Below are 27,431 nucleotides of genomic sequence, written 5' to 3'. Positions count from 1 at the left end.
CCCTCCCCCTCCCCTATCTGAAGGAGATCTGAGGAATAAATAATTCCCTTATTCAAAAGATGCATAACAAATTGTATTTTAGAAAAGCCAAAACCGCAGAAAAAAACCCATACAACCAGCCCCATGGAGAACAGATACCTAAACAGGTTTTCTAGAAGAATTTCTATTAGAGGATAGATTTGAGAGAAGTGATTTCTTCTGCTCCTTTGCAATATTTTTTCTTATGTACAACCTTGTTAAAAAATGAAAATACGGAATTGACATACCTTCCATCTTTATCATAAAACTCTTATTTTAATGGCACTAATTGAACGAAAATAACTACCCGAAACACTAATTTTAGTCAACTCTATAGAACCTGAATTCAATTTGTAATCACGAAATAATGAAATATTTGATCCCGGATTTTGCAGCCTCGTGTTTATGCTTGCAGGTCGGACACAATCATTAATTCTTTTACAGAAGTATTTAAAGCCCTGCATCTCAAATTATTTGCAGTTCTGGTTTAAGTGTTTGCAGAATTGGAGATTAATGTACTTCTGAAAAAGGAGGAATTGGTAACCTGTAAGGAAAAAATATTTGAACTGCAACTGCACAACAATTTTCAAGCGTGCTGTTTTTTGTAGCATGTTACACTATCTTCTGGCCAACAAGAGAAAATTCTGCAAGTGTTATTTTTAGAATTTTACCTGAAAATACAGATTCTACATTATTTTTCTCAGAACCTTCACAAAACAGAAGTTCTCCTTACCACATGATTTTAGATATTTTAGAATGTAGCCTGAAGAAATTATGGCTTGAGATATATTCCTTGACTCCTTAGTAACTTGTAAAACTGTGTGAAAACCATGCAAATAGGGCAATGAAATACTAACAGAGAAAACTTCAAAATGTAAAATATTTTTTAACCTACCATTAAAAATATATAATTATTCTTCAGTCTTTTTAAAGCACTGCAAATATATTAATAACTTGTTGGAATTACAGATTTATTACTATTTCGTTCAAGGCAGAAGGTTATGACGGACAGGGAGAAATAAGTGTTTCCTACATTGATAGGAAAGTTTTTCTTTTAACATCATTACATGATAAAACGGAAAGATAATTTATGTGGTTCTATGGTTTAGTTAAATCATTTATCTCTTCTGATTTATATATAATATTTTCAGAGACTTTATTCCAGTCTAAACACTTTCTGATACAATTTAACAGACTACATAAGATGCCAACACATCTTTAAGGGTCAGCTTTCCTTTCGATATAAATCAGCACAATTTTATCATGTAGACTATTCATTATGAAGAGTAAAAAAATGCTTGTGTAGGCCTTTGAAAAAAAGAGTGTTTAATTAGTGTGGTTTTATCTCTAACTGTGCATCTGAGAAAGTATAAACACAATTATTTTAAAAAGAAGTTAAATGTCAGATGCATTATTATCTATCATAATTTAGCTTATCATATAAGTTATTATGTCATAGCATTTCATTATGGAATAATTTTCCAAAAATATATTTGATATTCAAAACAATACAATAATTCAAAGTTAAATTTCAAATTCTACTTTTGGGAAGAAAAAAAATCAAATTCTGCAACAGCAGGTGTGGATTTTTTCATACTTCTCCTTTACAAAAACAACACAATATTTGGGGTTTTTTTCTTGCTCCTCCCCTTGATGTTCAGTAACACCTCTCCTTTTCTTATTCATACATTCTAACCTCCAGATAAAAACTAGCTAACATCAAGGCATGCAAACTGCCAGCAATCTTAGGTGTTGTTCAGTGTTGAAAAATCCTAAATTATGAACACTCTTAAAACCCAGAAATTGCTGGATCAGGAAGCATGCCACACAGGCTGGGAAGAAGGGACATATAAGGGAAATTTCCCTAGAGTGAGTGGATGCCCACTTTCAGATCTGTGTCTTGTGTTCTTCGATCTGCCCTGTCTTTACACTTCAAATAGAAAAATAGTCAGAATGTAATCTGAAATTGGTTCAAATCAAAACAGGCCATCTATGCAAAGTGGCTTGCACTTTGACAAGGTCTCAGCTATGTGGGAGCAGTTCCCAGCCACTCATGCAAGTTGGGGCAATTCTGCATTCCCTATGCCAAATCAATACTGCGTGAGGCACAACTTGGTGAGAGATTCAAGGATGTTTCAAAAGCGACAGCAAATCATATACTTTCAGTACAACAGGCTAAGAAAAATCATTACCTGCTTGCGTGCATGATGGTAGTGCAGGGAAGTTGAGGACATGGTACTGTGTGAGCCTTGAGTTGCAGGACTGCTAGCATCCAGGAAGGAGAGATTAATAGAAAGGATTTCCTTTACACATATTGGGCACCAAAAAAAAAAAGTCTAGAAATTAATCTGATTTTGGACTACAAAAAGGTTACACAAGGGATAGGGAATTAACAGGTTCCATATCTTCATACCAGTCCAAACATTAATTTTGGGCGCCATGTCTATGTCATAACAGAGGGTGAAGTCTGCAGTTCAGGTAATCAAACATCTATAAGTATTTCAGGGAAGTCTGTTTCTATTAGATGAGGAGTGCAGAGAAGTTCCTCATAGCATGTGTGGTCCCTGAGGCAATATCAATTCATACTAGTGACTATTACAGAATGACTATAATAAGAAAAATAAATACTATAATTCATTAATGATTATCTTAACTGTCTTATTTTACATGGATGCCAGCTTTGTGCCAGGTACTGTACAACACACAGCAATCAGGAAAATATCTGTTACCCTGCTGGAACCTACTTAGCACTATATCAATCTTTGTCATGCCTAAGGAAGTGGCCAACATGAACCTTCTACTACAGCAGCTAATACCATGAGCTATTCCTTTGTTTCAGGTGGAAGGTGTTCGTCTTTTAGCCCTGAAGCTATTGATTTCAAATCCCACTAACCCTGGGTGAGAAATACTGTATCATGCACCAATACTGTCCACATAGATTTTGTTAGAATGTCCCATTAAAATACACAATAAAGACTGATTTCCAAATACGCTTACAAGACGTTAAACAAACTATTTTAAAACAAGTGTTCTCAAGCACACCTAAACCTCACTTTCCCCTCTCCTCTGCTTTTTAGTTTTAAATTGCAGACAATTATCAACAATAATACGGATGGAGAGAGGTGCCAAAAAAGATTCTTTTTGTATCTATACACAAATAAAATAATAGTTTTACTGCATAAAATTTCCAAGGAGCACTGCCAGAATATTACAGATTTCCTGATCCCCTCTTTCCTACACTGCCCTTTTTCACCTTCAGTGCTTGCAAGCCACCCTTCCTCAGGTTCAGAAGGCAGCTGGTGAGATAACTGTGCTGATGTCCCTCGCCCCTCCGTGTTCTTGGCTCACTTTCTTCCTCCACATCCAACTTATTTCACCTGTTTTGACGAGACTTTGCTGTCCAGCTCTGGCTGCGATACCCAGACAGGAGCCCAGCAGCAGGGACAGTTCCCACCTCCTCTCCTGTGCCTGATCCGAGTGCTTCCCTGTTCTCCTCTGCTGATCCTGGCATACAGGGAAAGCCAAGCTGCCAAAGTAAACCCGTTAGCTGTTCCTCCTGTGGATGCACCCTGCCATGGCGGTTACCACCTGAGAGCAGACTGTGCTGTTATGTTTCTTCCCCTCTTCATACTCTGCTCGGTTTCATCCACCTGTTTCCAACTCTGAGCGTTGCTCCTTATGGGTGACAGCACGTTGTGCCTAAGCACACTGGCAGACATACTGTCGATGAAATGAATGGCCAAATTAGGAAGCTAACAGCTCACAAATGGCCACTCAGAAGAGCAGCAGCAAAAGCTGCCTAAAATATATCAGCCTGGAGACCGCCAGCTTTCTTCAATTTGTGTCTTTCTTGACGTCCTTCACTGCAAAAGAGAAATGAGGAAGGAGCCATGGTCACTTTTACTTTCCACATTAACCAAATCGGCTTGGAATACCCTTCTTTAAATGCTTATTAATTTTGAGTGGGCTCTCACAGTTTCTGTGAAGATGCAGAGAGCGTGACAGAAAACGGGGGTGTCCCACACACAATGGTGCAGCCTTTCCTTCACTGTTGTCCCTGGGACTGCAGTAGCCCCTGCAGACGAGACAGTGGCAGGAATGGGCTCGCTCTCTTTCTTTGCCGTTGAGAAGTGGGTTTGGGTTCACACTTTCCTCTTGCTTCTTTTTTGGCATCTGGTGCTACTGCACAGAAAGCCTCGGCAGCACAGGAATCAGGCAGTTTCTCACAAATTTGCATTTCTCATGAAGCTTTATTCCAACAGGATCCCTTTATTTATGCAGAAGAAGGATGCTCCTGTAACTAGGGCTGCAGTATGGGCCTTCAGAGACGTGCCTGTACGTCTGTTTTGCCCCAGGCTTCTCATGTGGCTGGGGGAGTGCAGTATCACCATGCCTTACCCCAACGTGTGCAAAGGGAATGTAAGAGCCTTTTTGCACTTCACCCTGGTTCTGGGAGTACAAAATATCTGGGACATGCTCTGCTGCCACACCAAATGCTGTGGAGAGACAGGACTGCAAGTGTATCACAGGGACTTGCTGGAAATCTTTCCATTATACAAAATTATTGCCAGGTTCAACTAACTTAGTGGTTTCCAAGTGTTGCACGCAGGCATTTGGGCATGACAAGCTTGACCTGGAGAGCGTGGATTTGACAAAAATGTGCCCTCTGAATAGTTCTGGAGCATGGGCTACCAGGCTTTACATCCCCACAGTATTTCTCTCCTGTGGGTGTCAGCAGGGATCCCATGGTCCTGGGTCTCCAGCTCCAAGGCAGCATGAATATAATAAACCTGCCAAACTCCACATCTGTGGTCATGAAACCAGAGTCTAAACCATTTGTAGATGTGAAGGAAAGCTTGCATTCCTCTAATACATATATATGTGTGTGTGTGTACATATATATCTATATATGTACCTATATATATGCACACAACTTTATCAACTAAGCTATGAAAATGTATTGCAGCATCCTAAAAGATTTGACATTCAGTGGCTCCCTGGGTGCAAGAATCTTTTTTTTTTTTTTAAGTTTCAGAAAGAGAAAACAGTTCAAATGCATCTTTTTGGGAAATAACAGTAATTTTGATTCCAAACTTCAACATAGCAAAAAACCTTGACAAAGCAGAAATCTTGAGTCTCCCAAATGTCAAATATGAGACTCCAAATGCAAGTGAGTCTTTCAAAAGTTTACTGAAAGAATTCCTGACCACTGCTTTACCTCCCAGTCCCCTGTTTTCTACCCCTTTTAGATTACAGACCAACTTTCCCATTTAGGGCTGAAAGTATAAAGCCGGTCTTTCAACATCACCAGTCTGCATGATGAATCCTAAGCTTGTATTTACTGACCTGGAAAAAAAAAAATCCCCATTACCTTCTGAATCAGCAGTCATTTCAATGCTGTGCAGAACTCACAGAAGTAGATATACAAAATTTAACACCAGTGCAAAGCACACGAATAGCAATCAGCAATGAAGAGCTGGAACAAACAGTTTGATGAACCTGAAAGCTTCGTTGGAAGAATACTGACAGTCCATTTGCAAGTGGGAAAACTGCCTGAAACTTCAGAGCTGATTTTCTGGGAGGTTTGTGTAGAGGCTGTTGTTTGGTTTGGATTTCACTACAGAAAAATAACATGTTCATTTATGTGTCTTACAGTCAGTTGTGCAAGAATGAGAAATCCAAAGCACAAAAAAGCAGTTAAATGCAGCTTGCACTGAGTGTAAGTGCTTTGAGACAGTAAATATATGAAGAAAATCAACAAAACCTAAACAACTCCTCTTTTGCACCAAGGCACTAGGCAGTGCCCAGCATGTAGTCTAGAAGTACCTATATTATTCAGTGCAGAAAGAAGCACATTCCTATACAGAAATTTTATGCTCTGAAACGAGAAGAAAGTAGATGATCTCTGGGGTATATATAAGTCTGTGTACAGAGGCCATCCATAGCAAGGTCCAGACCTATGACACACACTCCAGAACACCAAAGGGTTACAAATAAATAATGTGAAAAATAAATGCAGACTTACTAACATGCAAAGCCTAAATGTTGTAAACCTTGTAAACCCTGATTAGACCATTCAGTCTCTGAAGTTTTGCTGAGGTTGTGTGTGAGTATGAATTTTCTCTAACTTTCTATTTTGTGGACATCCTCAGAAGAAAAGGGTGAACAGCTGAGGACTTTGGAAGTCAGTGAGGTACCACATTAAAAACACAGCAGGGCAGAAAGATGTAATTTTGTGCTAGGCTGCTACAGCATCTAATCATCCTTGAAATGTCTCGTTTCTGTCATGAACAAGTCTACTGTATGAGTGACTAAAAGAAGTAGGAAGGAACAAATCATTCTAAAAACTCAATGTGGTTGATGAGGCACCATAAAAAATTCCTCATGTTTAGTGTAAGCAAACAGACATGACATTGTGCCAACAGAAGGATGATGAAATGCTCCATCAATATAAAAGGACATGCAAAGTCCACCTAAGAGAAATAGATGAAAAACTGGAATCACCAAGAATTAAAGAACAGAGACAGATGGACCCAAAGGTGCCCTCAGTGGGCTGCTAAGGGACAGATCTGATTTGATTCTGTCAATCTTGTCAGCCAGAAAAAATTTACGAGTCTTGACTGAATTAACACAGGGAGGGATTGATTCAAATTTTGCATCCAATGCAAAATGAACCCTCAATTTGCAGATGAAACATAAGCAATGGGGAACCAAGCCCACCTTGTCTACCTTTTACCTCCTTCCTGTGCCCTTCTCTTAGTCTTTTTACATGAAAGGTTTGAGATAGCCTTTGGGTTACCCTTTCTAGAACAAGTTAATTTAAAAATGGGGGTTAAAAACCCCACATGCTCTTGAAAGCACAACCCAGGTGTGCTGCAAAAGTCAGGTTTTTGCTCCAAAATAAAAGCCTAGGTAGACCATACCCATGCCTGTGAGGAGCCCACAGCCTGCCCTGAGGAGCACCCTGCTGGTGTGGCCAAGCCTGTGTGGGTCCCCATAAGGTGGCGGCTCCTCTGTGGTGCCCCTGGTCCCAGCTGTCCCTCCCCATCATGTTACACTGGCCATATTTACACTCAGGGCCATCGTCATGGTGTTCCCTTTTGTGCCACCGTTGCAGGGGTGCCATCAAACCAGGTTGGTGAGTCAGCTCAGGTGTCCAGGAGAGCTCCATCTCCTCACAGCCACACTCCTCCTCCCACCCACACCCACAGGGGAACTCACTGAAGTGGGTCATCCCAGGCCTCCCTGCTTCATGGGGTGGCTGCTCGGCTTCTGGAGAATGACTGCCTCCTCCGTACTTTAATTCTCCAACTGTTAGAAGCATCTGCCCTTTGCTGGCTCTCAATGCTGGGACCTCAGGGACGTGAACTCATTTTTGAGGATGAATGTATTCCTCACTCTCCCCCCTCCCCAGCTTCCCATTTCTCTCTTCATCCCACCTCCCCAAAACCCCCACACCAAAACGCAATACTTGCACCTCCTGTCTCTGAAAGAATCATTAAAACTCAACCGTAAAAAGGAGAGGCAATGGAAAAAAAAAAAAAAAAAGGAAAGAAATGGTTTCCATGGCAAATTTGCAGGGTTTAATCTCAGCACAAAAAGAAGAATTTTAACATTCTTTCCCTGTTTTAGAATATGCTGGATAGCAAATGAAATTGTCTGTTGTGTGTTGGCTTCAAGGGTATTGCACTGATTTATGTCCACAGAGACTTCGTCCCATTATTTTCTTATTTTGTTCTTGTAATCAGAAAGTTGCTTATCATTGCCCTGTGAAGAAGATTAACATAATTTAAACCAAAAGCTTTGTACAAAAGCTACTCAGAAGCCTGCAGAGTTTACTAGGAAATAACCAAGTTTCTAGAGGTTTGTTCCTTCTGAAACTCCCTGTTGAAGCACTGATGGCAATGATATTATTTGCTATTTGGTTCTTCCAGGTGATACTGGACACCCTTGTGGAAATCATTCTCTCTTCTAATGCTCCAAAAGTCTTTTCTATAGTGGCTGCAAATATCTCATTTGTTGGCAATGTGACCTAAGACACATTCAGTTTATGAATGTAGCAAGACAGACTTCAGTTTCCACTGGAACATCAACAGTGTCACACTGCTTTTGGCTTCAAACAGCCATTTACCCCTTGTATGAATTCAATCTAATTGATCTGGGAGGAGAGAGCCTTTCTGCCTGGCACCAAGTTTGCACACCCTCCAGTTTTGCGAGTACAGATATAAGCAGATTCAAACAAAGTCTGCAAATGATCAAAGATGATTAAATAAATGGATCTTTTGTCTTCTGTTTCTTTCAGCCTAGTAGCTGTTCTCAAATGTAGCACGTGATAAATAGCTCCTGCCCCAACCCTTGGCTCCACCTTCTTCTGTGATTCATACAACTTCAGTGGAGATAGCAGGCAGTAAATCTTCTAGATATATTTCCAAAAAAGCAACATCCATACTGTTAATAAAACCACCTCTATACTTTACTGACACTTACAATTTCTAGCACAGTACCCCTTTCCTTGAGACACAAGAAAAGGGAAACACTAGGAAAAAAAATCTCAGTCTGCATTTAATTTATGTAAGTGAGACAAAGTTTATGACGTTTGGTGTTCAGTTGGATTGCTCCTGTTATCTGGAGGGATTTTTATGTAAAAGTGAAATCAGTATTTGTTTATTTGTAGAATAACTTATTGAACAAAAAGCTATATACTGAAAAAGATTAACATGTACAGCTAAAATCGAGTTAAATGGCACCTGATGTGTTCTTGAACTGTAAGCACCTCTTCCTTGGTCATATAAGAATATACATGCTTCTATATTGTGCTAACTTCAAATGTTTTCCTTGAGACCTGTTCAGTAGTTGTTTGGCCTTAGTATACTGAGTACATATGTGTGTCTAAAATACCAGCAAAAAACATCAAGGATTTTTGAGAATTCTGACCGTACTTGCCCCCAAAGAATAACTGCTTACTGAAGACGAGAGAGAAAATACATTACAATATTTATAAAAATGAATATATATGCAGATTTTATTTTGTATTCTATTACAATTTCTACACAATATTCAAAAGAGAAGTAGAGCCAACAAGCAAAACCCAGATCTAAGTTTTTGAACCAGTTTGCATCTATAAAAAAACCCACACAAACCTTAAAGGATTTGTTTGGACTTTCTTATTGTCCTAAAATACACTCATGCAAGAACTAAAAGGATCTGTCAAATTTTATACCGTGATCAATGTCTGCACTCTAGGGTTATTTATTACTTGTGCAGTGGCAGCTCTTAGAGGCTTTGGTGGAGGTCTAGATACTTTCCACCTGTGGAACTAATTCTGTTTCATTATAAGCTTATAAAGGTCTAAACAGAAGGATCCTCTTGGCACTACCAGAATATAAATAGTAACAGAGATGGCAGCTCTTGCTCTAAAGTTCTCACAGTTAAAGAGTGAGTTTTTTCAGGAAGAAACAAAACAATCATCCTAGAAAACTAGATATTATCCTTCTTACAGACAAAGGTAGGACTGGCTGCTTCTTATGACTAATGAATACAAATAAGTACAGCATCAGCACAGGCTTATGTTATTGTATATACTTTTAAAATGCTTCTGTAATTATGTATACATTTAATTGATCTATTACATTTTTTCAAAAGTCATAATAAAAAGTTTAATTAATAGTACTAAAATGGTCAAAATTGCATGTGAAAATATTAAATTAATGCGAAAAGTTCATGTTGAGATAAAACTTTTCAAAGAACATTTATGACAGAGGTACCTCTGTTGGGTTGGCTCAAAAGCTGCTCAGTTGTTTGAATAGCTTATTCTAAATCTAACAAGTTAAGCCTAAGCAGAAGAGATTCTGAGAAGGATCTTGGGGTATGAAAAGAAAGTGGTTTCAACCCATCTTAATCGGGATATAATGAAACTGAAATTAATCTGTAAATCATTTGTCATCTCACTTCCACCTCTTAACTATTTTCCTCACTAGTAGCTGGTGAAAGAAAAGAGAGAAAATCGTTTGGCATCAACAAAACATTTTGTTACAACAGGTATTTTTTCAATACATTCCCAATATAGAGAAGCTTTGCTTTGGGTATATTGCTTACAAGTCACAGACAGTGAAGTGGAAGATGTAAAACTTCATTGGGCATTTCTTCTCTAAGGATCCCTTCACATGTTAGTCTGCACATCAACAATCTTTTTTTGCAGATTAGTCAAATCTGCCTTTGCCCTGAATGCAGTGCCAAGCCTAAGTCCTGCTTACCGAGATCCTGATGGTTTAATTTATTTCAGCACACCCAAATTCACACGGTGGCTCTAGAAGGCATATTTAATTGCTGGTAATTACGTGTCAGCTTCCTAATGAGTCAGATGAGTTCTTGCTTTCCTTCTGCATTCCAATGAATTCATCTGGGTGTGGGAGCTGGGGAAAGCTTGTTAAATATAGAGCCCTGGCACTGAGAGACAAATGCAATGTTGCAGGACCGCTGCTATTTCTTAAGAGTTTGGGCTGGGCAAGGGGTGTCCTCATTATCACTTCATATTCTTTCATAACTTTTTTTTCTAAATCAAATAGCAGAACTAGAGCATGTTAAACACACTTTAACACGATCTACTTTCTGCCTTCATTTTCACCTTCAGAAACACAAACATTCTGTATTTGTGTGTCTCTCTTTCAGACAGATGCCACTACCTGTTTTATAGGAGCTTGCATTCAAAGACTTTAATCTCATTAAAAAGTCTGTAAAGCACAAAACTTACAGGAAAAACTGGAAAAAAAGTCTACTCTAATTACTGAACTGGATTTGCTGACATTTTTGTAATAGAGTTCTGTGGTGCAATTGCAAGTCTTTTTCTTGGTGCATTAAATTCAGCTAACATTAACTGAATAAACAAAAATCAGATCTTGAAAATATTCTCATGGAATATTATCATCTGTCATCTTTGCCAAAAGTACAACTGCATAATATGTATGGATATTTACTTTATAAATACTGCTTGTCTACAAACACTGCAGAGTACATAAATTTCTGGAGGTGATATATATTGATTTGAATCATGATTCTACAGATTTTCTGGATGATCTCTCCCCTCATCCCCTCCAGAGTACATGCCACATGTCAGTGTAGCTATGCTTAATTCATCATAAAAATGCAGGTAGGGCCGATCCAAAAAGCTGAATATTTTCATCTTTATTTGAAAGCTCTGTAGGAGCTCTCTGGACAACCTGGGGCCACTGCCCAAGACTCCGGACTTCCAGTCTGACATTCACCCAGCTGGAAGATTGTTTTTGCAAGTGCCATTTGGTGACAGCAGAGAATTTAGTTTGGAGGTTGGTTTTTCGTAGGAAGAAGTTTCAAAGAGCAGAGAGCACTGCAATAACAGAACAGCCACTTAGAATGAGGTCCGTGTTCTCTACATCAGAAATGTCTTTATGATAGTAAACCAACAAATTTGATGTGGAAAATATGTCAAAGTCATGTTACGGTCTTCAGCAGTAAAGCCTGGCCACAGCTTACTTGCAGTCAATGACATGAAGAAGAACATTTCTAGTTCAATTCAAATGACATGCTCTGGCTAAATTGTGAGGATATAAATAAGACTTACTTAATGATTAGTATATGATATACTAGCTCAGCACAGCTTTTCAGTTGTTGCCTTTGGTAACACTTCAGATGGGTCTGTACTAAGGATCAAATCCTATAGAATTCCTTGCAACTATTGAAAAGCAGTCATATAAATTTAAGTATGGCCAACTTCAGATTCTTACTGGTTAAACAGGCTAGATTCCTGGGCTTAATTTTGTTACTTGCTTGGAAGGAGCAGAAACTAGTAGGGGGTGTAAATGAAGGAAGGAAAGGACAAAGAGCTTAAGGTGTTCTTTCCCTGAGTTTTTAATTGCAACCCCTTCTTTTCCGTGGAGTGACTGCAGCGGCTGGTGATATACAATGGTTTGCCAGTGGCTCTATCAATATTTGCTGACAACAGAGTTGTAGGACAATATGAGTGTCTTGAGCTCAGGTTCAGGCTGTGGTGAGGAGCAACTTCTTCCCACTCAAGATTTGGTTTCTCTGCAATGACCCCATCTCTTCTCCTTGTTTGTGGCACTTTCTTCCCACACTCCTTGCCTTTCGAACAGTTCTAGCCTACAGTTCAGGATTTCCAGCCCCAGTCTCCTCATCCAGCCCATCCTTCCTCTCTTCTTTATCATTCTTCTGTCCCCTCTCTCATGCAGAACCCAATCAAACACATGCTTCACACCTGTGGTCCTAGGTCTCTCCCTCTGGTTCCTTGTCTGACCTGCCTCTTTCCTTCCCCCATCACATCTTGGCTTCTTCCCCTCTTCACCTGGTGAGGCAAGATGTGACCTGTACATCTCCATTGGGTGGTTTCTCTCCTCTGGTAGAAAATGGAATTTGGGATTTATGCCCCATAAAATAGTTGTACATACTATTGCACCTAACAACCTGCTATCAAGGGAAAGAGAGGTCATGCTGCCCTCTACTACCTGTACCAAAACGACTCACATGATGCCCTAAAAAAGAAACCTCAGGGTTATTCCCCAGAGACAAGCAATTAAAAATGCACATGAGTTAGACCGTCATCCCTCCTGCCTATGTGCAAATGGCATCTCCAAGTTCTCTACTTCTTTGCTTAATCAGTTCCCACAGTTGCCACATGTCTGGCCAATTGCTGCCACCCCAAACAGCTCCCGCCTTGCCTGAAGGCTGCGTGGCACCTTGCCTGAAAGCCCCGTTCATATAAACAGGACTGGAGTGAACACAGTGCACACACAGTGGGGTGTGCAGCACTTCTGGTGATCAGGCCTCACAGCAATAGAAGTCCTTGAACCTTGCTCTTGATTACCCACCCTTCTCCCTCCATCACCAGAAATAATGTGCCTTTCAAATCCATGTAGCTTTACATTCCCCTGCATGCTTATTATTCAGTTGTATTTTAAGTGCTCTTCCAGTTTTCCCTCTGCATGTGACCACCCACTTCTCCACCTACAGTCTCTATAATGTGATTTCTATCTGCTCTAGCTTATAATGGTTTAAATTATGCTAATTGTATTCAGAGATTAAAGTAAAAATCAGTACGACTATTATTCTGCCCATATACTGTACCAGTGCTGGTAGTTATTCACTTCAGAAATGAACATGGCTAATAAGATAAGAAAATTACACTTGCATGCAGTTAGTCAGTTTCATATTTAATTAGTGAGAAAAAATTATTTCCATGTCTTCTTATTGAAGCAAAATTAACTCTTTTGCCTCTGACTGTGCTTGCTGTGGAAACTCCGGTTCATACTGTGCAGACTGCTCTCCACAACAGCTTGAGGTTTGGTTTCCTAAATCACTTGGGCTGTTTCAGTAGACATTTTTTTCTTTGATGGCACAGGCAAACACATCTGCATGGCATCACCGTGGACCACCGAGGCAATGCCTTAACGGCACATGCAGGGGGTAGTGCATTCCCAACAACCTCGCTCATTATAAAAGCATGGGAGTTCGTTCCACACACGTTTCCTGGTCTAATTTTGTTAATGTGTCACGAACAGACTGGTCTCCAAATCACTCTCAAAATTTAAGATTAAACTTCTTAAACATTTACTGTGGCAACAAAAAAGTGCTTTCAGAATTTAAGGTGGCCATGATATGCTGTCAGAAGAGGCCAACACACTCCCACACTTGCTATAAATAACGAACCAGAACACAAGTACAGGCTGGATTTAACTGAATTTCTTCAATCGCTGCAAAGTACACTTTGCTACATGTTGAAGAGATAATGTGTCACAACACATTTTGCATAAAGTGAGGATTCTATCTATGAGAAACACTTCTGTTTTGGATTTCCCCCCAGCCAGCACCATGGCAGGGACCCTCTCACTAAATCACTCTAAATCTCAGTCTGAAGGAAGTGGGCACCACTTCACCCAGGCAAACAGGGTCTCAACCATCAGTATACGTCTGGGGTTTGCTGTGTGGAGCTTAACTCCAGTTGCAGGTGGATGGGCAGAGTGCTCTAAGAGGTCTTGTATTCATCTCATTTCTCTGACAGCAGTTCACCACTTTTTTTTCATTTTTTAACCCTCTGGTTAGTTTTTGATAAAACCGCAGGTGAAGGCAGAGAACCAAGTCTGCTGGAAGGGGTTTGATTTCATTTGCAAGTCACCTTTCAGGATATTTCTGATGTTTTCAAAAAGCAATGATGAAACCTCTGCTGCAAATCCAGTGTTGTGTCCGGTGAAAGACAGTTCAGGTGCAGACAACCTAATGTCAGGGTACTTCTCAACATCATGTGTCCTAGGGCTGGAATACTTTTGGAATATTGGCTTATAAAAATCAGTTTGCTTGCCTTGATTCACTAAGATCTGAATCCTCTTGGTTGCACATTGCAAATTTACACAACTGTGACTCCAGAACCTAACTAACCACGAGCAACTCAAACCTGAAGCAGGTTCAGCCATGTCAGAGCAAACTGGGTGTTCCATTTAGCCTTTTCTTTTAACAACATTTTATAGCCTTCTTCACCATGACCTCTGATGTAATTGCTACCAACGATGTAGGGCAATGGAAAATCAATTATAACTATTACAGATGCTCCGCCTTTCCTGTTATTGGACTTCCATTCTTTATTTGTTTGTGTCATGCCTCTTTTTCTGATCCTGCAAAATTTATTTCTTTATCTAACACTTAGTATATTTATATGCTCACTATACCCCGGTGTGCTACAGGCTGCATATCCATGCTGCACATTAAACACTACAATTTTAAGAAAACTTTTAGGTATATTTAAGAAAATATACCTAAAAAATAGATGTATTTTAATACAATTCAGTATATTTATTGGAGAAAAAAAAAATCTGGAGAAGTCATACTGTTCTACATTCCCTTCCCCAGCAGTTTCAAAACAGTATTTTTAAACACACACACGTATGTATATATTGTTATCCTCCCTGTCAACAAGAAGACTTATGGGCAAAATTTGCATTTTATCACCATTGTAAAACCTACAGTGCACTTGCCCAGAACATCAGGAACGTCTAATCCGTTAGCACGTGCAGAAGAACCCTTTTTTTTGTAATAACAAAATCTGGCTCTCTGCCTGGGATGTTGAATATCTTTCAACCTAGCATGGTTGTGGGGATTTAAACACCTGATTTATAGTTTTTATCATTTTCCTTAGTGTGTTGAAAGAATTTCTGAGCATGTGACTGATCAAACCAGCAAGAATTCGGAATGGCCTGAGTTTAAGAGATACAGATGTGTTACTGAATCGTATTATTTTTATAATAGCTGCAATTAATTATCCTGGACCATTGCAATCATTGCAATGGACAGCACTTTTGGGAAAAATGTGTAGTTATGTTTATGTAGCACACCCTAAACTGCACAGCTGCAGTAGTGCCTTAGCATGAAATTACTCAGGTAAAGGGAGATCTTCTTCAGCACCTTCATCTGCTTACAGTGATTACTTGTCTCTCCCATTTCCTCCTGCAGCTTTCCCTTTCTGTGGCTTCCTGGACCTCCAGGACTGCTCAGCACCACCTTGCCTGTCACACTCTGCCATGTCTGTCTTCCCACAGCGGGGTCTTTCTTCTGACCCCACTCCCTGGCCCATGCCAAGTTCTTGCACCTTTTCAGGGCAATACCCTCTGTACTCCCTCCAAGCCTGATGTTAGTCTCTGCTGTTGGCTTACAGTAGAGGTAGGCTCAACCTGACAGGTGCCATGGACAACATTAGCAAGACAACCCATAATCTCAAATAAGCCACAAAGCCAAAAAGCTTCTGCTGTGCCTGGTGAGGTAGAGCTTGTGAGCACAGGCAGCAAGAGAGCTTAGCAGAGCAACATACAATGGTATATGGTGTATGTAACAGAGCACATCCTAGCCCAGTCGTGAGTTACTATGCTCAAGCATGTGCAAACATTCAGCTCATTGGAAGTCCAATGTGAAGTCCTATCCCATTATAGTCAGCAGCAAGATTCTCCAAACTGCAACAGGGAACTAGAATTTAATGGAACTACCTTAGCATGTTACCTACCCCAACAATGGCAGTAAAGCAACCAAGCTTAAAAATAGTTATCTCACAACAGTGACATTATTTCTCCTCTCTGACATGATCTGTTTGATGCTGTTCTGCAGGAAAGAAGTTCTGTGCTCTCCTAGCTCATCAATAGGTAGCTTTGTATAAATCATTCCCACTAATGATTATGTCTTCCTGATTTGGAAACCTTGACGTGAAATGTATGACAATTGTTCTGTTAACAGGGTAACAGGTTTTGTAGCAGTAGCATCAAGTATAGCCTAAATGAGTGTCAGTTCAGTCATTATTGGGTAAAAAGGCAGGTGGGAATAGCTAGAAGTTGTGGGAACCCAATGAAGTTTGCTCCCACCATCATTGTGGCAGTCCCCATGTTCTAACTTGGCTTTACCTAATAGGAGTCAGCCAGTCTCTTTAAGTCCTGGACATCATTCTGAATTTTATCAGTTTAAGCTTCCTTGGATCTCTGACACTGGGTCACTCAATAAACCATCTGTGTTGCCTTTAAGGAAAAGCATTGAGTTTAAACCCATCCCTCTGGTGGGGAAGTCGAATTAGGTATCAGAATTAGCAGTGATAGGCTGTGTTCCAGGTCTGAATAACACTCAGTTTTACAAGAGATCAAGACTGGAGCTCTGAAAATGAAAAAAAACCCTGATTTGTTGCTCTGCAAAACTAAACACCTCAGTAGATCTCAAATTCTTCAATAAAATGGGTTGTCCCTGGGCTCCTCTCCATCGCAATAACCTCAGCTGGGCACTGGGGATCTCTGCGCTCCTCCCACCTTCATTCTGGTCTCTTACACAACGCCGCTGCAGACCCTCTGTGTGCCTCCTGGGGACCCTCCATATGCACAGAGAGGAAAAGAAGGCTCAGGCTTGGCAGAAGATTGAGCTGAACAGTTTTTTTTCTGCTGATGAAGCAACAAAACGTCACGGAGCGATTTGTTTTTGCCTGAAGTAATGATTGCGGTGTCGCAGGAAAGCAACTGGTGCCAGAAAGTTAATCATCAGACCCTTTGCACACTTGCTTCCCACACTCTGAAAATTCAGTTCTGTATGTTAGTGCAAGCTACTCATATCTCCGTTGCAGCCATGGAACCAAATGCCCTGAAGTGACCACTCTAGATTTTACCATCATTTTTCCCGTAATTTGTCTTAACTGTAGCTGAGGTATTGCCAAGTAAATTAAATCCACGCTGGTGGATCACTGCTGAACTGCTCAAATTAAAATACACATCAATATTTTATTTTGCTATCACACCAAACTATTAATTACCAAGCTCATCTGGAGGTGCTCAAATGGAAAACAACACAGCCACTTATCACTTAGACATAAAGTGATTACTTTTAAGTATTATATAGTTAAATGATACAGAAATCCTGACTACCACTTAGGAAAGGTCCTTTTGGAATGGACTGGAAACACAGGGAAAACTACAAATCTTTTGCGTTGAAAGCTCAGATCCTAATTATTCTTACTTAATGATATCTCATAGCATGACTCCATGCAGCTGAGGAAATAAATCCCTTACCTCCTTATGAGTCCAAGAATAGCTCTTTCTGCACACAGCAATTGAGGAGAGCCTTGCCCAGTTTAACAGGAGTGCTTTCTAGAGCACTCTGCTTGGAGGATCTCATCTTTCCAGCATTTGTTATGCTTATCTGAACTTTTGTTTAACTTCTTTGCTCTTCTGTGTTTCTCTCTGAAATATTGATTTTGATCAGAGGCCAGAAAGAGGGTGGAGTTTTCCAACACTCGAGCCACAGCAGCTGGGACTGCAAGGCTCAAAGACATCAGGGAAGAAGGCAGCCGCTTCTCCAGATTCAGTACTTCACCACCACGGCTGGGAGGTTTCATAAATGTTCACAGCCATTAGCTAATTACAGACACTTGAATCACCTCCCATTTCGCTTCTCTTTCACAAGGTCTTTCTTCGCTCATTTGCCTTGTCACAGCCTGGATTTCTGTTTAGAAAACATCAACAATCAGAAAGTTATAGAAGAAGCTACAACCCCCATCCATCTGTATTGATGTGTCTTGGAGTTAACTACATGATGTTGCCCCAGGAGACAATTTGGGGAGCCCAAGGTACGCTCGTTGGGCTGTGCAGCCACAGCCCAAGCAGCTGGGAAGCACACTTGTAGGGTTTAGGTTCAAGCAGTTGCCACCCCCCTACCCCTCCCAGGTTTCAGCTTTATTTCAGAGCCTGCCTACCCCAAATAATACAAATCTGGAAGAAGCCTCCAGCTACATTCCTCCTATGCAGCTTTAGATGACATCCGCAGCAAGGCAAATATACAAATTAACAATGAAAGCATATCTTGTATCCCCTGAGACCAGAGGCTTGGTTCTCCTTAGCAAAACTTCAGGTTGTTTTTTTTTTGATTCAGCTGCAAGTAGCTATTTAGCAGTCAGAGTGCAGTGGTGGAAGCTGGAATCATCTTTAGTGCTGGTCCAACAAACTCACGGTCCGTCCTCCCGAGGGACTTCTCGGCAGCAGGGGTGTCATGCAGTGGGACCAGTGGCTCTCTCATATGTGTCTTGGATGACATCCGTGTCCTTATCACATCTTTTTCTCAGAGAAAGTCAAAACCTTGGGTTAAAGCTTAAGCGTGAGTTGTTCAACTCAGCTGCGTGCCAGAGTGGACCCAGAACATAACTTCACTTTGAACAGGTTTGAAAGAACACATCTGAGATGGGCTCAGGACATTTGAATAGGAACAGCATGTACCTCCCTTGGTAGGTAAAAGTAGGTCAACTAGTATTGTCGGAAAAATAAACATTTGGGTGTAGCAATCTTCTTCAGGTGGATGGTATCACTTTCAGTGACATGACTGGGCAAAAACTGGAGACTTAGCAGTTCTTCCAGTCTAGGAAACATGTGGCTTCAGTCATGGTTAATCATATTAACTATGCTGTACAGACTTCTCCCTTGCCTGAGGCTAAGACAGATCTGGAAATCAAAAAATACAATTCTGTTTCTGATAAGATTTGCCCTTCTATTGTGTTTTCTTCACCTGAGATACACAAAGCCCTCATTAAACATGAAGTAGCTGATCTTTGCAAGGTCTTTTTGAAATAGATTAATATCACTCGTATTTTTATGCTGGAAGCTTGGGCATGGGGAAGCTGTATGGACTGACTACTGTCATACATTATTAGAATCAGGACATCTGTACTTTTCATTATCATTTTCTAACAGCAAAGTTGTTCTTTAATATTTCATCCATAGGTTTATCTGGTTTCAGTGAGCAGCTTGTGTGGCTCTCACTGAGCTAGCTTTAAACTAAATAGCTTAGAAGCGAGGTTGCTGTGTTGGTTTTGAAGCTGGGTTTCTGCCCTTTCTCAAATATCCAACACTGAGATGATGGGTTTTCCAGTGGTTGCTGATTTAGCGGTTTTCCAGGTATCTTATTCAAAGCCTCATTGTCAGTTGCAGACTACATATCTCAGAGCTTCCCATTTACCCACAGCATCTCCACTGGAGATGCAGCAGTTCTTTTTCAGGAATTAATCATATTTTGTATTCATCCCAGTAGATTCAAAAGGAAACTCAAAGCAATGAGAAATTTTCCCACTACAAGAGAGCTTCAGCTCAGAGGTGAAACCCTGCGGCTGGCTGGCTAGCAGTTCTTCACAGAATCTAATTTTCACAGCTGTAATTCTCTATTTCCAACAGCAACAATGAAGACACAGGTGAGACTGGCATGCCTTTACCACTTCTTCCTCCCAAGTTATAATTTTACTTAAGACTTTCATACCTGGACTTCAAATACTGTAGAAACCAAAAAATGCCAAGCCTGTGTGAGCTCGCTATGCCACTTCTTTTTATCCACAAATTCTGTTGAATTAATTTTCCTCCTGCAGACTTCATACTAGCTTTCTTGGGCCTCCCACAGACTTTTCTGGTGTCACTTCTTGCCTCCTTCCCCTCCCTGAGCATGGGGTCACCAAACCTGGTGAAGCAACAGTGACTAGTGGCAAGCAGTGCATATTGTCAGCAAAGGACAAGCCACCAGGCTGACAGCAGCCAGCAGGTACCTGTGGTGCCCATGTTTTAGAAAGCCCATGTTCTGCTCCCCATCTGTATCCTCTTTACAGATCCCTGCCATTTCACTGCTGTTGAATTCTTGCACTTTTAGTTTCTCTGGGTCCTTCACAGTGTGTGGAGCAGGGAAGAGAGGGGCTGCAGAGCCCATGGGATTTATGCACAGAGTAGAGGTCCCAAAAGCTGCAAAGCAAAGCAAGGCATGGAGTTCTGCCAATGCACGGAAGCACAGGAGGAAAACAGTGTTTGTTTTCAACTCTTGTCCATGCCTACAAGTGGGGTCTTTGGTGGCACCTACATATGGGCTGGTAGGGCTCACCCCCAGGCTCCCAGCTTTTGTGGGCCAGTGAGGATGTTGCAGCAGGGGCAGAGGTGCAACTGCAGCCACAAGATGACTCCAGTCTCTCACTGTTGGTATCTTGTTCCTCTTGGTCTCACAGGCATTGCATAGAGCCCAGCAGGTAAATGGGGCTCTGTGGAGAAAGCTTAGCTCAGGGCTGAGCCTGTCTGTGTAGGACCGTCTACACAGTAAGTTGCTGAAGCCCTAAGGGAAGGGTCCTCAGTGAATGAACTTGCTCAAAAGGGCAACCAGCCAGGGCTTTATGGTTTTAACAGAGCAAAAGGAGCACAGCACTGACCCGAGGCAAATGGATCTGACTGTGGAGCAAAAGCCAGGCTCAAGATGTATCATGCATAGGTACCCTGCACCTTCCCAGAGTACCTGGGACTTGGCACAGGGCAGTGTCCATCACTGGGATTCTGCCATGGCAGAGCACCGTGACCTGGACCTGCCAACCCTCCCCTTCAGTGTGTCTAGCTGCAGGGGAATAATGTATCAGTGTAGGTATGTCACTGCCAGCATCCATGGGGAATCCCAAGCCTAAAACCCCCACAAAAGTATTTTATATCCCCACCTACAGCAATATTGTAGGCTATAAATTTGGTTTGTGGTCACTGTGTTCTTCCAGAGCATGTAGGCGGCTGTCAGCTTCCTAATCCTGGATTTATTGGCAGCAATGAGAGGAGAGAGGAGGCTCTTGTCAGGGACCAAGAGGACAAGCCTATTCTCGGCACTTTGGAGGGCTCTCTTGATGGTGGTTAGATACACTGGAGTCCCCACAGGCTCCCCTGAATATCACCCTTCCCAAATCTGAAGATGATCCACCTCTGCAAAAAACCTCCTCATTTTTCCAATAGAATCCAGCCCTCAGTTTCACTCCCTTTCTCATACCCACATCCTGAATGGTAATGCAGCAGCAGCACCCTCATGGCCACTGCTGAGGAGCTCAGGTAGATCAATCAGCCCAAGCGCTATGTCCTTGCAGGGAGACAATTTCCCAGGGCAGCATCTGACCTCTGAAGCAGAAAATGAAGACTTTGGGAGAAATGGCAGTGATGGGCTATGGCTGCTCTCTGCCTGGGGCTGAGGCACATCAAAGGCCAGAAAGTCCTACCTGTCAGAGGTGGAAAGCCCAAATAAGGGTGTCCAAAGACCCCAACTTCATTTCTAGGACTCCTCTGGTCCCCATAAACCTTCATTTTCCAATACAGAGTAGTAGTAGAGACTGCAAAACCGTGAGCTAGAGTTGCCAGCTTTTTCTTCTGTAGCCACTGGAAAGGTACAAGGGGATTTTTCTGGAGCAGCAGACCCAGGGTGAGTCTGTGGCTCCCTTGACTTCAGAGACACACTTCCACACCTCCAACCTCTCCCCTTCTGAAGCACAGAAAGAAATCATAGCATTTCTCAGTAGCAGCTTCTTTCTGCTGTGGCAGGAGTCTAAAGCACCATGGAAAACCAGCAGGTAATGATGGTGCTCACAGGTTGGTTCTAGCCCCTGACTCTCCAAATCACAGCTACTGGTGCCAGGCTATGATTTGTTATTAAATCAACGAGAGTTTCCTTACTGTCCTCCATGGATTTTAGCGTTTCTTTCAGAAACAAGAGGATTGTTTGTCTGTTCGTACCTATGAAAAGAAAAAGTGCCTCGATCTGGAGTGCTCTTCTATGAAAACCAGACAAGAAAACATTTCAGAAGAAAAGGAAAAGCAAGGAAACCCAGAGCTGTTTCCTTACATTATTCACATGCACTCTGCTACCTAAAGACAGCCGAGCTCAATTCAAGTGTCTCACATTGTGCAAGCATGTGAGCATCTGGCAGAAGCGAATAACGTATATGTTGCTGGTGTGAGCGAGTGGAACTCTTGCATCCAGCAAAGAGCAACAAGTATTTTGCCATATAAATAAGTGACAGCTTTGGAAATGAATCCATTTTAAAAGAGCCTGTCAACTTGAAACCCAGCCACTTTGCAAAAAAAAGCATTTCAAAACATTTTCAGGTTGATATCTTCTCTGAATTTTCCCCACTGCTCTCAGCATTTCATTTTTGTATCATTTAGACTTGCTCCCTCTTGTTCTGTTGTGAAGAATCCATACACACAAAAAAAAGCAACAGAGGATGCTCCCTCTTGTTCTGTTGTGAAGAATCCACACACACAAAAAAAAGTGACAGAGGAAACCAATCATCTGTGCAGATTTACATGATGAGACAAAACAAGGAATATGTCATGATTGAGGAAAAAAATGTCAAGAGAAACCAACATGAAAGTAGCTGGTCAAATAATTGTTTCAAGAACCACAGAGGCAAGGTAGGAGAGGATGTTAGATGACTTTATCCTTGTAAAAATCTTTCTAACAAACCTGCAATAAAATCGAGCCTCATCTGTTTGCCAGGACAAGCAACTCCAATCCTGCAGGCTCTGCACAGACCCCTGAACTGATGCAGAGTTGCACTATTTTAATTTAATTTGTTGTTTTGTTGTTTTTTTTTTTTTGTTACTGACTAACAGCATGGTTTAGAGCCATCTTCCACACGCTATGCCTTGGTGCAGGGAACTGGGTTTTCACAGCGCTGTCTGCAGCAGCACCCATTCCAGGCAAGAGGGTCTCAAAAGGCTTTTTTGCATTTCCCACTTTGGCTTCATCCAGTGCTAAAAAAACGAGCCTGTTTGAGCATAACTCACAGTTGTCTCTTTCAGATCGTCTGTAAAATGTTAATGTAATGTGTTCCCATTTAAAGATCCCCCTTGCGCAGCGAGAGCCACGTGAAGCCGTCTCCGCAGACAGGAGCGCGCCCCAAATTAATCTAACGTGGAAGAAAGAGGAATAAGGAACCTTTGCAAAAGGCACAGTGAAATCCACCCAATACAGGAGAGCCCGTTGGCGTGTGGGCAGGCGGCGTGATTAGTGATGGGCGACACTGTCCACCCTGGTGCCAGGGAGCTTCTGGGTTCGCTTCTACGAGCCCAGGCAAGATGTGACTCACGCAGTTTGCTTGCAAGAGAAGGAGGACCATCTGCTAGTCATGAGCAGATGACAAATTCCCTGCATCGCATCTTGTCCCTACTTTCCAAATTTGTTAAGTAAACACATTTTGTAACCTCTCTCGGAATATTTGAGAGCTTCGATAATGGGGGAAAAAAAAAAAAAAAGTTTAAATTTATGTAACGCACCGGGGGGGAAGGGGGAACTGTTTTATTCTGAATGGGGTTCGAAAGCACCCTCTCCAACTTGGTGCCGGCTCTCGTTCAACTCCTGCCCGCCCAGCGGGAGCCTGATTTCCGCGGGGCCGCCGCGGTGGCGGTGCCTGCGCCCCCCCGGGCGGCCGCCGCTCCGCGCTGCAGCCCCGGCCGCTGCCCCCCCGCAGCATCCCGACCCCACAGGAGGGTGCACCCGAGCCTGGCAGCCTTTGCTAGAAAAGGGAAATATCTATTTCCCCCTCCCTCCCCTCCCTCCGCCCCGGGGTGAGCCCCTGCAGTCGGCCCCCCTCCCCGCCCGGGATTTGCCGGGGGTGGGCAGCCCCTCTGCCCAAGCTGTGCTGGTCCTTCACAGCCCCGACCCCGTCGTGCCAGCAAGTTCTAAGGCAGTTTAAGCCTCCAGTTATAGCTTCCTGCAATGCCAAGGGCGGGGGAGCCAGGCAGCACGGAGACAAGGCTTTCAGCACCAGCAACCAAGGCAAATTGATAAAAAAGACGAAGGCAACATCCTCAACAATTCCACCTTGTAAAAAGTCACTCCATAAGCAGCAAATACATTTGAGCCTGCTTTCAAGTACATTGTCCTATTACATTCCCCTTGTAATATTTATATTATTTCTTATTACAGTACCCTCACAGTAGACTATGTCACATTTTTCACCTAACTTTGCCAAGGGCCAGAGGCAGCCAGCCTTGGCACACACAGTCATAGTGCTGGATCCATCAGCAAATGCTGTTTGGATGGGCTGCCACTCTCACTGTTGGGCAGACCCCACTGCCATATAATCACTGCAATCTCCCAGTCTCTTTCCCAGGCAGTGTTTTCATAGGAAATCAGACCTGGGTCCAAACCAGGTATCACAAAGCTAAGGATGGAGGATGAATGACAGTAAGATTGTGCATTTTTCCCATTGTTTGTCAATTTAATTTTGTCCAAAATGAATGAATTCACTTTTCATGGTTCTGTTTTGCCTTTTTCCTCCTTTTCTGATAAGCAGAAGATTGCTTTATGAGAAGTAGTCTGCCGCTCAAACAGGTCCGACCTAAACTCAAGTTGGTACCCCTGCATTGCATTTAAGCTTGCACATCCAAGGGAGCTTAAGGAATTTAAGCATCTGTATCTCCCCGTGTCAAAGCCTAAAGACTGAGAGAAGCAACGCAGAGTAACCAGGAAACACTTTTACTCGGCTTAGCAAGGGCATTGTCCAGACAAGGTATCCCCATCCTTTTTGAAGGACAACAGTCTATGGTAAATAAAAAAATTACATTAATTTCACCTATGGATATCATACACTAAATGCAGACATAAGAAGGCCCAGAATCATAGGAACATCTTACATGAGTCCAGCCCCTACTGCTCTTAGACATGTCTCCATTGAATGTAACTTTATTGTTTTTAGAGAGGGACTGTCCTTTACCAATCGATCTCATGGTGAATAACTGTTTTGTTCTGAGTCTCTGCCATCTGGACCAGACGGACAGGATGATGAAGGACTAACTGTGCTGTCTCTGGAAATTGAAATCGGGGGAGTAGGGTGATGATGAGCCCTGTGGCTGTGCAAATCACATGCCAGCTAGCCCAAGGAAACTTTTTGTTGCTATTCTGCGTCTTCTGTCCTGGCTCTTTGTAGTCCACAGTGCATCTGTCTGGATGATTTCCTGACATTGGCAGCTTTCAGCACCTCTGCTTCTTCTGGGTTTCACGAATGCTTATCTTCCAAACTCTGGAAGATGATGCAAGACATGCCAGCCTGTCCTCAGCCTCCTTGGTTTTTGCTCACACCTGAAGGAGGAGAGCAGAGCAGCTAAAGACAGAGGAAGAAAGTCAGAGGCCAGCAAGAGACCTCTGCAGACCAGCTTGTGCAATCACAAGAAGTGTTGTGCAGCCCTGGGGAAAGTACCTGAGCCTTTCACTGGCCAGGCACCCATGAAGCCAGCACCCTCTGGTTTCTCCTCCTTGCTCGAGTCTTCTTCTGCAGATGCTCCTCATCAACCACTTTCCAAGGACTTCTGCAGCTGCTTATCTCTCCTGCTCTTCTTCATGCTATCTAACCTACAAGCACAAATTCAAACTCCCATTCCCTGTCCCTCTTGAATTACAGGTCTGCTTCTTTACTCCATCTCTCCCAGTGGAGGCCTGTCCCTCTGACACCATCCAAAGACACTCTCCCGCCCGGCTGAAGCCCAGCATGGTGGGAACGGAGCTGCTCAGCTGACAGACCTGGGACATTCTGCACTGCCTCAGGAGCATGCTGTCTGTTCCACAGGTACCCCTAGGAGACATCTTTGGTTCAGACTTCTTACATCCTCAGAGATTTTTATAATTTTTTTCTGGATACCATCTTTACACTGTGGCCTTTCATCTCCTTAGAGCTAAAATTCCTGGGCAGGCTTCTGGCATTTCAAATCTCAGCTACTCCCACCTCCTTTTCTTTCTGGCCCCAAAAAACACTATCTCATCCAACTTGTACCCAGCTCGAACACTGCTACGAGCACCCTTTCCTCACGGGTGGCTTTGGTTCTGCTGCTGCAGCCTCTATCCCCCTTTGCCTGTGCTGCCATGTCCAGCAGAAGCCCCTTGCCTCTGCTTTCAAGCCCTCCCAGTGCATTACTCACTAACCAGATATAATTTCTGCTTTCAGCTAGCCCTTAGTACAAGCCTCACTTGATAGATTTTCAGAGAAGCACCTTTGCCCGTTCACTCCCACCACTCCTTGGGCATGAGATGGGCACACCACAAACACCCACGCAACCACTCCCTTCTCTTCTGTCAAAATCATCATTAAAAGTCTCTAGGATGCTTTCAGAAAATCTTTACCATGGACTGCCCCTGTGCTGACTTCATTTCTGATCTACTGAATGCTGCTGCTCCATCATTTTGTTCTGCTTTCCCTTCTCTTCACCTGCTTTGTCACTTCCCTTTGCCTCCGCTTTGGTGCTAAGCTCTCTAGCACAGGGCCCCTCTTTTTGCCTTAACCATCCAATACTCAATCTGGTGATGTCCTGGTCCTTGATTAAGATTCCTACGAACTATGGTGGTATGAATAGTAAATGATTAGTATCAATTCCCTGGTGCTATATTGTCACTGTAGCCATTGGCTACAGCTCCAGGTAGTAATTTGTATTAACTCTGCTTCAGCACCTCCGTCTGAAGGTATGAAATGTGTGATGTTACCTTTAATCATCACTGACTTTAAAAGTAGCTGTAGACAAGCCATAGAAAAAAGTGCTGTAATTCCTTGTTTCAGAATGAAGATAGCAGTTTCTCTAGTGTTACACTTTTTAACCCATTTTACCCAAATTTAATGTAGCTATTTAACTTTCATTTTCTTTCAGCTGCTAACCCCTCACCTAGTTCAAATGATTCATCCCTACTGCATTCACTGCCCAGGAATGTTGGCTTTCAACAAACTACAGCAAATAATGTAAAATAAACACGAGTGTGCTTTCATCTCACAACAATCTGGGTTAAGTACATATTTCACACACTGCACCACAGGATATGTTAAATTAAAATCAGAACCACCAGATTTAAAAATCCAATGCCAATTCAAACCGTTGCCGAGTTATTTCTGTATTCACTTATATGCAATAGCGGGCATGAGTAAAAAACAGCCATTGCTTTGTTAACCCTAAAATATGCCATTTGACAACTTTTTTTCTTCATTAGTTGAGGAAAATAATCACAGAACCACATTTCCATTTGAAACTACTCTTAGTAGAAAAGACTCCTATATACTGTTGTGTATCCTGGTCTCTTTGAACAAATCTGAGAGCTTACAGATAGTTTTC

Source organism: Calidris pugnax, unplaced genomic scaffold (assembly GCF_001431845.1).
Source record: "Calidris pugnax isolate Ruff unplaced genomic scaffold, ASM143184v1 scaffold25, whole genome shotgun sequence".
Taxonomy (NCBI): domain Eukaryota; kingdom Metazoa; phylum Chordata; class Aves; order Charadriiformes; family Scolopacidae; genus Calidris; species Calidris pugnax.
Note: the sequence above shows the minus strand (reverse complement) of the source record.